Source organism: Pinus tabuliformis, chromosome 1_2 (genome assembly GCF_031772625.1).
Source record: "Pinus tabuliformis cultivar Carrire ecotype Pingquan chromosome 1_2, CPIR1, whole genome shotgun sequence".
Lineage (NCBI taxonomy): Eukaryota > Viridiplantae > Streptophyta > Pinopsida > Pinales > Pinaceae > Pinus > Pinus tabuliformis.
The window spans coordinates 358086028-358093285 of NC_142298.1; the positions used below are offsets into that span (position 1 = coordinate 358086028).

The following is a 7258-nucleotide window of genomic DNA, read 5'->3' on the forward strand; positions in this document are numbered from 1 at the left end:
CTACAAAGTCAAAAGGGCATCACTGAAAAATCATAATGGCATTCATGTGTGTGAAAGGTTGTTTTAGGGATGTCCATTTCCTTCATCTGTGTTTGGTGGTATCCTAAGTAAAGGCCCAGTTCAACGAAGAACTCGTCTCCATGAAGCTCATTTAAGAGATCGTTGATAACCAGTCTGGCAAATTTGTCTTTGGTGATCAACTGGTTGGGAGCCCAAAAGCCAAGGCACGTGTGCCAACTAACTTCATTCTCAAATACCAAGACCACGGTTAGTGAGGAAGGGATCTTATTGGGATGTATGACTCCAATCTCTGATAGTTCATGAATGATCATTTTCTATTTCATTCTTCTATGCAAATGGGTGTCTACCGGGACACATATTGGGTGGTTGACCACCTAGAACCGATAGGATGCCATGGTCATGGCCACCACATGAAGGTGGCAATGCACATGGCGTTTCAAATACCTATCGATGTTTAATTAGTATCATATGCAAATCATTGGGAATCTCTTGTGGGGGACCACTCACAACTCGTACGACATTGAATTGGGCAGTGAAATTGGAGTGGCCCTTCTCCAATAGCTTCTCCATACGACGAGAGTTGATGATTTCGAGGGAGTCAAACTTAATCCCTTTGAGTGCGTGCTCATGCCCTTCCTTATCGAAGATCATGTATAATTCCTTAAAGTCCATTGTAACATGGCCCAAAGTATGTGATCATTCGACACCGGGCATTGTGTGGCAGTGACCCATTTCAACAACTGACATGTGAGATTTGAGCTACTAGCCTATGATATGAAGTTTTACATTTTCACATCGCCTCCCACACTTCACTAACTTACAAGATGAGAGATTAGTGACTACACGACTAGACAAGTTAGTCACCACAATTATTTCAAGTGGATTACTACCAAATTCGAGCAATTTTAAGTGACCCCACTAAAAACGACTAACTTGAACGAAATCCATGCACGACATGGACATAACAATTGGTTTCCTCCGCCACTCTTCTATGGATAAAATTATGGGTGCCGCCGCGGTGAATGAAAACAATCACCTTGCGGTTGTTGACGGAACCAATCAACTTCAAAAGTTTGGGGTGCGAAAAAATGTCGGATAAGGCAGAGGGGAAAGTTTGAGGATCGTCACGAGGAGCTTCTGAAGTTGTTTATTCCCGAGGAGGAGGGCCCCAGTCATTGGAACTCAAGGTCACGAGCGTAGCGTGATTAGTCTTTGAAGGAAACACACGTTTGAAATAGTTCATGTCCTTTACATTTATGCCTGGGGAAATTGCTACCCATCGCGATTGTTGCGAAGTTTGAGGCATTGGTGTTCTACCATTTCTGCCCAGTAAATGGGAACCGAGGAGGGTGTTCCGTTTTACTGCCCTTGTTCTCTTGTTCCAATCCCGGATGATTGTCTTATAAAATTCTCCAATCTCTAAAATGGAAGGATCTGTAGGGTTGAGAATGACAACAACTTTTCCCGCTCGCTCCTGTAAAAGTGTAAAATTCGTAAAAACGTTATCCCTAGTTGACTTTGGATTTTTTTATTTATTATTTTTTTTCTTTCTTATCTTCTTCCCTCCTTTTGGCTTTAGACTACTTTGCTTTTTGGTTCACTGTCGATTGTGTCGGTGCTGTGTCCTATGGAGTTACTTTTGCGTGTGTGTGTGTGTAAAGATGAAGGAAGCCTTTGGAGGATCCCCCTTGTGCGCCATAACATCTGGATGAGGATTGGCGCGAACCACTAATCGTAAGAGTTACTAATAACTCTAAGGGACTCACCTTGATTTGAACATGTGATCTCCCTATTGACAACATGCCTTTGGCAGATGGTCCCACCGATTGCGCAAAGCATTGGGGCTAAAGTTACCAAGATCTCGCGGCTAGCCCCAAGAAACACTATGTAGATAGGCGCATATCGAGCCGGAAGAATTACTGTGCAGAAAGGCACACATCCTACCCCAAGAATTATTGTGTAGAAAGGCACACATCCACAATAATAAACACCAACACTAGCATGTTACTAGAAATGAGGGCCATATATTGAATATAATAATAATGAAGTAGGAAATTAGAGAGGGAATTGAATATAATAATAATGAAGTAGGAAATTAGAGAGGGAACAATTGATTGGATATTAATAGAGGGAAGGCTATATCCCACATGCAAAGCGTGGATGAGAGTGATGAGAGGAAGGGGTATAGAAGGGGAAGATGGTAAGTAACAAAACATACTTACCTGGGCGGGGTCAATCGATGATCAGCGAGGTCGATGGCCTAGGAAGGCCACCTCCATTGCACTTGGGAGGGGGGTTTACCTCGCATCTCCCATTGAGGAGAGTGCACGTCATAATTTGTGGCAGCGGAGGCTCGCGTTCGCGCGGCCTCCACACTATACTAAAAACGAAATGCGACCGAGGGCCTCCACACTATACTAAAAACGAAATGCTGCGACCGAGGGCCTCGGACGTGATCTGACATCTGGTTACTAAAAACGAAATGCGACAGCTACTCGGACGTGATCTAACATTTGGTTACTGTATAAAATCGTGACAACTGCGTGGTCTCTGATTTTGATGAGGTGCCAGAGGAAACCAACTCAAAATCCTTGAATGGTTGAGGGAACGTTGTTCGTTATTGTTAGGTTGCCGCGTGAGAGGGTACCAACGCCATGAACGCCATGCCTTGTGCAGCAGTTAGTTACTTCCATTCATAGATTGATACCTGTGTTCCAATCTATTATATTATTCTGGTTTTAGAGTGATACCGGTGTTGGAATCTGTTCTGTTTTCTATCCCGAACTAATTACAATTTAGAGTAAAAATTCAATATTGCTTCCTACACTTGTCGCTCAACCCTAGTCTACTTGGTCAGCCCTCTCCCCTGGGAGCAATGCTGCAATTTATTTATTTGTACACTGTAACTCGAAAAGTTTCACAGCAAGGCAAACGTTTCTTGTTTGTTTGCATTTTCCTAGTAAACTTTTGGATCGTCATGATGTGTTTTCCGTGTTAAGGGGACGCAGTGTTTCTGCTCCTAATCCTTTTCAAGGAAAAAAACACGATATTTCTGATTCCTATTTGAAATAGAAATTTGTTAATTGTATATTTAGTATTTGAAATAGGAATTTGAATATCGATTGTATATTTACTGTTTTAAATCGAAATTTGAATTTGAATATGGATTGTATATTTACTGTTTCAAATCGAAATTTGAACATACATTGCGATGCGCCGAGCACTGAGAAAAAGGTGTGTCAATGTCAAAGCCTAACCCAAAAGGGCTATAATACTGCTTCTTGTTCTTCCTCCAGAAAGCCCAATTACTTCACACATCAAACGGATTTTGCCATATAGGCTCCTCTAACAAAAACTTGGATCCAGATCTTCCCCGTGGAAAAAACCAAAAAAGATTTATCACCATCTGTGCTGCAGTTTTAGGCCGGTTGCTGTGGCTAGTCTCCTCATTGGGTGTTAACATGATAGGCCGCTCCCCTCCCTATGTGGTAAAACCACACCTGTCCAAACAGATAAAGGTTGCTTAGGAAGCTGACCACACCTGTCCAAACGGATAAAGCTTGCTTAGGATGCTCACCAGCGGAAAGATTGAACTCTACATATGCGTGTTGAAATTTTCTTTTAGTTGCTTGATCCTTTCCAAGAAGATTGGGGAAATGATCTGATTCTGGAGATTTACACGTTGCTATTGATCTGGCAGCTATTTTGGAATCTCCCAAATTACACTCTAATATTGATCTAATCAGCTATCTTGGAATCTCCCAAAATTTGAAATCAGCTATCCAGTTGCCACCCTTATCCGCAACCACTTCTCGACGTTGTTAAATAAAGCTAAAATGAAAAGTGTTGGAGCAATGCTCCATGTCTTTGAAATCAAAGCAAGTCAAAATCATCAATGTTGAACTTGGAAAGAGAGGTGATTTTATAAATATGGATGATACAGAATTTGTTGGAAAGCTGAAGAAACAGGACAGATGCCCAGTAAAGGAGGGAGACCTAGCAATCATGTCAAGATTGGGTTTTGTCAAATGAGGAGCTCAAGAAGAGGGTATGTATAGCTCCCAAAAATCTAGCTAGGAGTGGTATCGTTCTGTTTGTTGGCAGCGAATGATAAAATTCTATCTCAAGTACCAATAAGGAAGGGTTGCTTCCAAGATCTAAACAGATGCCTGGAGGAAAGAGGAAGATTCAATCATTCGCTAATACACTAAGGAAGGAAACCTAGATAGGATCCTGCATGATAACAATCACAAAACACTCGCTCAAACAGAGACAGAGATGGACAATATTATGTCAAGAGAAGCACAACATGCGAGTAGAGTTCCATAAGCTCGGGAGCCTGTGTAGATCATGTGGGGATACTAAGGCGTACATCTTAAATATCTCCTTGTCATCGACTTTACGCATTAGACCACTCATTGTGCTCCGCTCTGTATTTCCTTCTCCAGTGATGATTAATTTGATCAAGGGGTTTCCATGCCTCTCAAATGCTCTCGAGTGCCATGATGGATGGGCTCCAACCTCCAATGATTCATGAAAGATTCTTGATTCCTTAATTGATCCCGGTTGAGTTTAGAGTCCCCTTCCAAGTTTATGCTTCTAGATGCAAATTTATGGACGCTTTAGTTCCTTCTTGGCGGGTTAGTCTATATTTCCTATAACAGCATAGGATGGTTCTTCCATGTGTTTTCTAATTACAAACCCAAAACCTGCATTGCCAGGGCAACCCCTCGAAGAACCCATGAAAATGGATTTTAGAATGGAGACTTTTGCGCAACTGGACATACTTTCGTTGGAATTCTGGGATCTACAGCGTGAAATGTAAGTTTTCGATTCCGGAGAAACACTTCACTTATCATCAAGGGTAATGGTGGAAGAGTAAACAACAATGTCACAGATATTTGGCTCAGCGATATTACATGCATTGGAAACCAAAAATCCAATGTCAAATTGATTTTGTGTATCTTGAAAGGAAGGGAAAGACCAAAGTTCCAAATTTTCATGTCTATGTTCCCACCGAGTTTGGATTATCTCGGAAGAATGGGGAAGACCAAAGTTCCAAATTTTCATGTCTATGTTCCCACCGAGTTTGGATGATGTTCAAAGTGCCATTTGCCTTTGCCCAAAATGACTTCAGCAATCCTATATTTGTGGAGAAAATGCAGAAACAGGGTAACCATAATTCCTAGTTTTAAAAGGAGCCACTGACAGCTATTTGGAACAGTGAATGCGAGTTGTGAGTGCAACCGAGACCGAGACCAATGGACAACTTGTGAGGAGGAGGACTTGGTCATGTTGCAGTTTCTCAACACATCACCTTTGCCATTCATGAATTTCCTCTCTTCCATAGTTGTCTGCGTGAGTGTAATGGTAATCCAAAGCCCGCAGATGCCAGAGGGGGGTTGGTTTCAGACTCTTCTCCCACGACCCATCATAGTATCCCCCCCCCCGCTATGGGTTATATGTCGGTCGTCCCGCTGCGTCTCAAGCCGAGCTCACAAGCCCTTCCAGAGCCTGGCAAGACTCCTGCAATTATTCCATCTCCTTGCACCCTCAGCGAGCAAATGAGAGTCATGGCTTCGCTTGTCCCTCCGGTAAGTTTGCCACACAGGGTTCCTAGCTTTGCTTTCAGTGCAATGCAGGTTCCCACTCTCCCAATGGTTTCTATAAATCCTACTATCGTGGTTATAGTCCCATCCCCCTGCCCTCAGCTCTTTCCTGCCTCTCTCTATATCTCCCGGCCCCCTGGAATTGCAATGTCGCTCTCCCTTATCCCCCTGTCCTTACAAACTAAGCATAGACCCGCATAGCTTCGCAGTCCGCACTTGCCCACTTCGCACCCATGGTTCTGACTCAATTGGGAAAGAATAAAAATGTAGAACCCGGCCATGGCATGCCCTTGTCGCCACCATTGCCACCCATAAAATTCTAATCCCCATTGCGTCGGGCACTTGCCCCTCCGTTCCCCCCAACATAACCCCAACTAGATCATAGAATCAACACAGAGACAAGACCAAATTACATACCCGAATTCGGGCTTTTGTTCGCGACCAAGGTTCCGCTCTTGCCGTCGACCTTCCCAGGATATGAATCGCCTCCCTTCTCTACACTCGTTCACACCTGCCCTGCAAGTTGAATGGCCTTGCCTTCTCCACCACCCTACCTTATTCCCTTCCCCGCCACCTTGCCCACTTACCATCCATGCATTCATTCTGAAGGACACCGCACCCCCTGCCTTGAGCATGTGGGGGGCGACAGTCGTTATGGCCCTCGTACTACACATATCAACTCCCAGCTTGGCCTCTCTGACATCGACCCGCATCCCGATCGGGGGAATTTAAATTAAACATTTATATAAACCTTTAATAAAATTAAACTTTGATTTTTTTTGTATGAAACTTTAATATTGAAAATTAATTTAAATTCAAATTTTAAATGACTCTTATAATATTTTAATTTATGAAGAATTTTATTGCATTGAAAAAGATGTATTATAAATTTTATTATTAAAAGTATTAGAACACAGATATAGAAACAATCAAATTGTGTGTGTGTGTGTATAATTATGTAGTATTCTTTCACATTATAAATTAATCCTACTTTAATTAACCTTAAAAACAATATAAAATTTTAAGACAAACCTTTTTCGCGCTATCTCACTATCCTATTAGAGTAGGATTTATATATGATACAATGACATTTGAAATCATATGTAATGCAAGTTTTAGAGATCTATAACTCACCTCACTAGTTTTGCTTCCCAACTATTTGTGCTTTTCTATTACCACGCTTATATTGTCTTAAAATCTTAGGTATGATCAATTCACTTCAAATAACAGACTTCCAAAAACAATGGTCATAATTTCCCATCTCATAGAGTGTTAGAGATCGTGTACCTATCTAATGGATATTATCGTGAATGCCTATGAGAACTCCGCATACAATAAACGTGTACAAATATATATGTGCAAGCAGTAAACATGCACGGATATACACATACATACAATAAACAAGCTCACAAATAAGTGATCTCGTACAAACGGGTTGCCTCTTCAATGTTATCTTAATTATAAGAATCGCACATGAAGGTAATATCACAATGAAGCCCATCATTTTGAGAGGACCTCCTCAACGTATGAGGAAAGCCCAAAACCTTTTTGATAAATGGCCAACCGAAGATGAAATTGAAAAGTGAATCTTACCGAGAGGAAGAATTAAAGCATAGATTGGAGGCACA

At 41.8% G+C, this 7258-nt stretch overlaps 1 non-coding gene across 1 annotated transcript; it reads left to right on the top strand.

Annotated features, from left to right (window-relative positions):
- Positions 1–2235: 2235 nt before the first annotated feature.
- On the top strand, positions 2236–2395 carry LOC149205849 (U1 spliceosomal RNA). The gene has a single exon (XR_016253127.1). It is a non-coding gene; the product is annotated as a U1 spliceosomal RNA (small nuclear RNA).
- The last annotated feature ends 4863 nt before the right edge of the window (positions 2396–7258 follow it).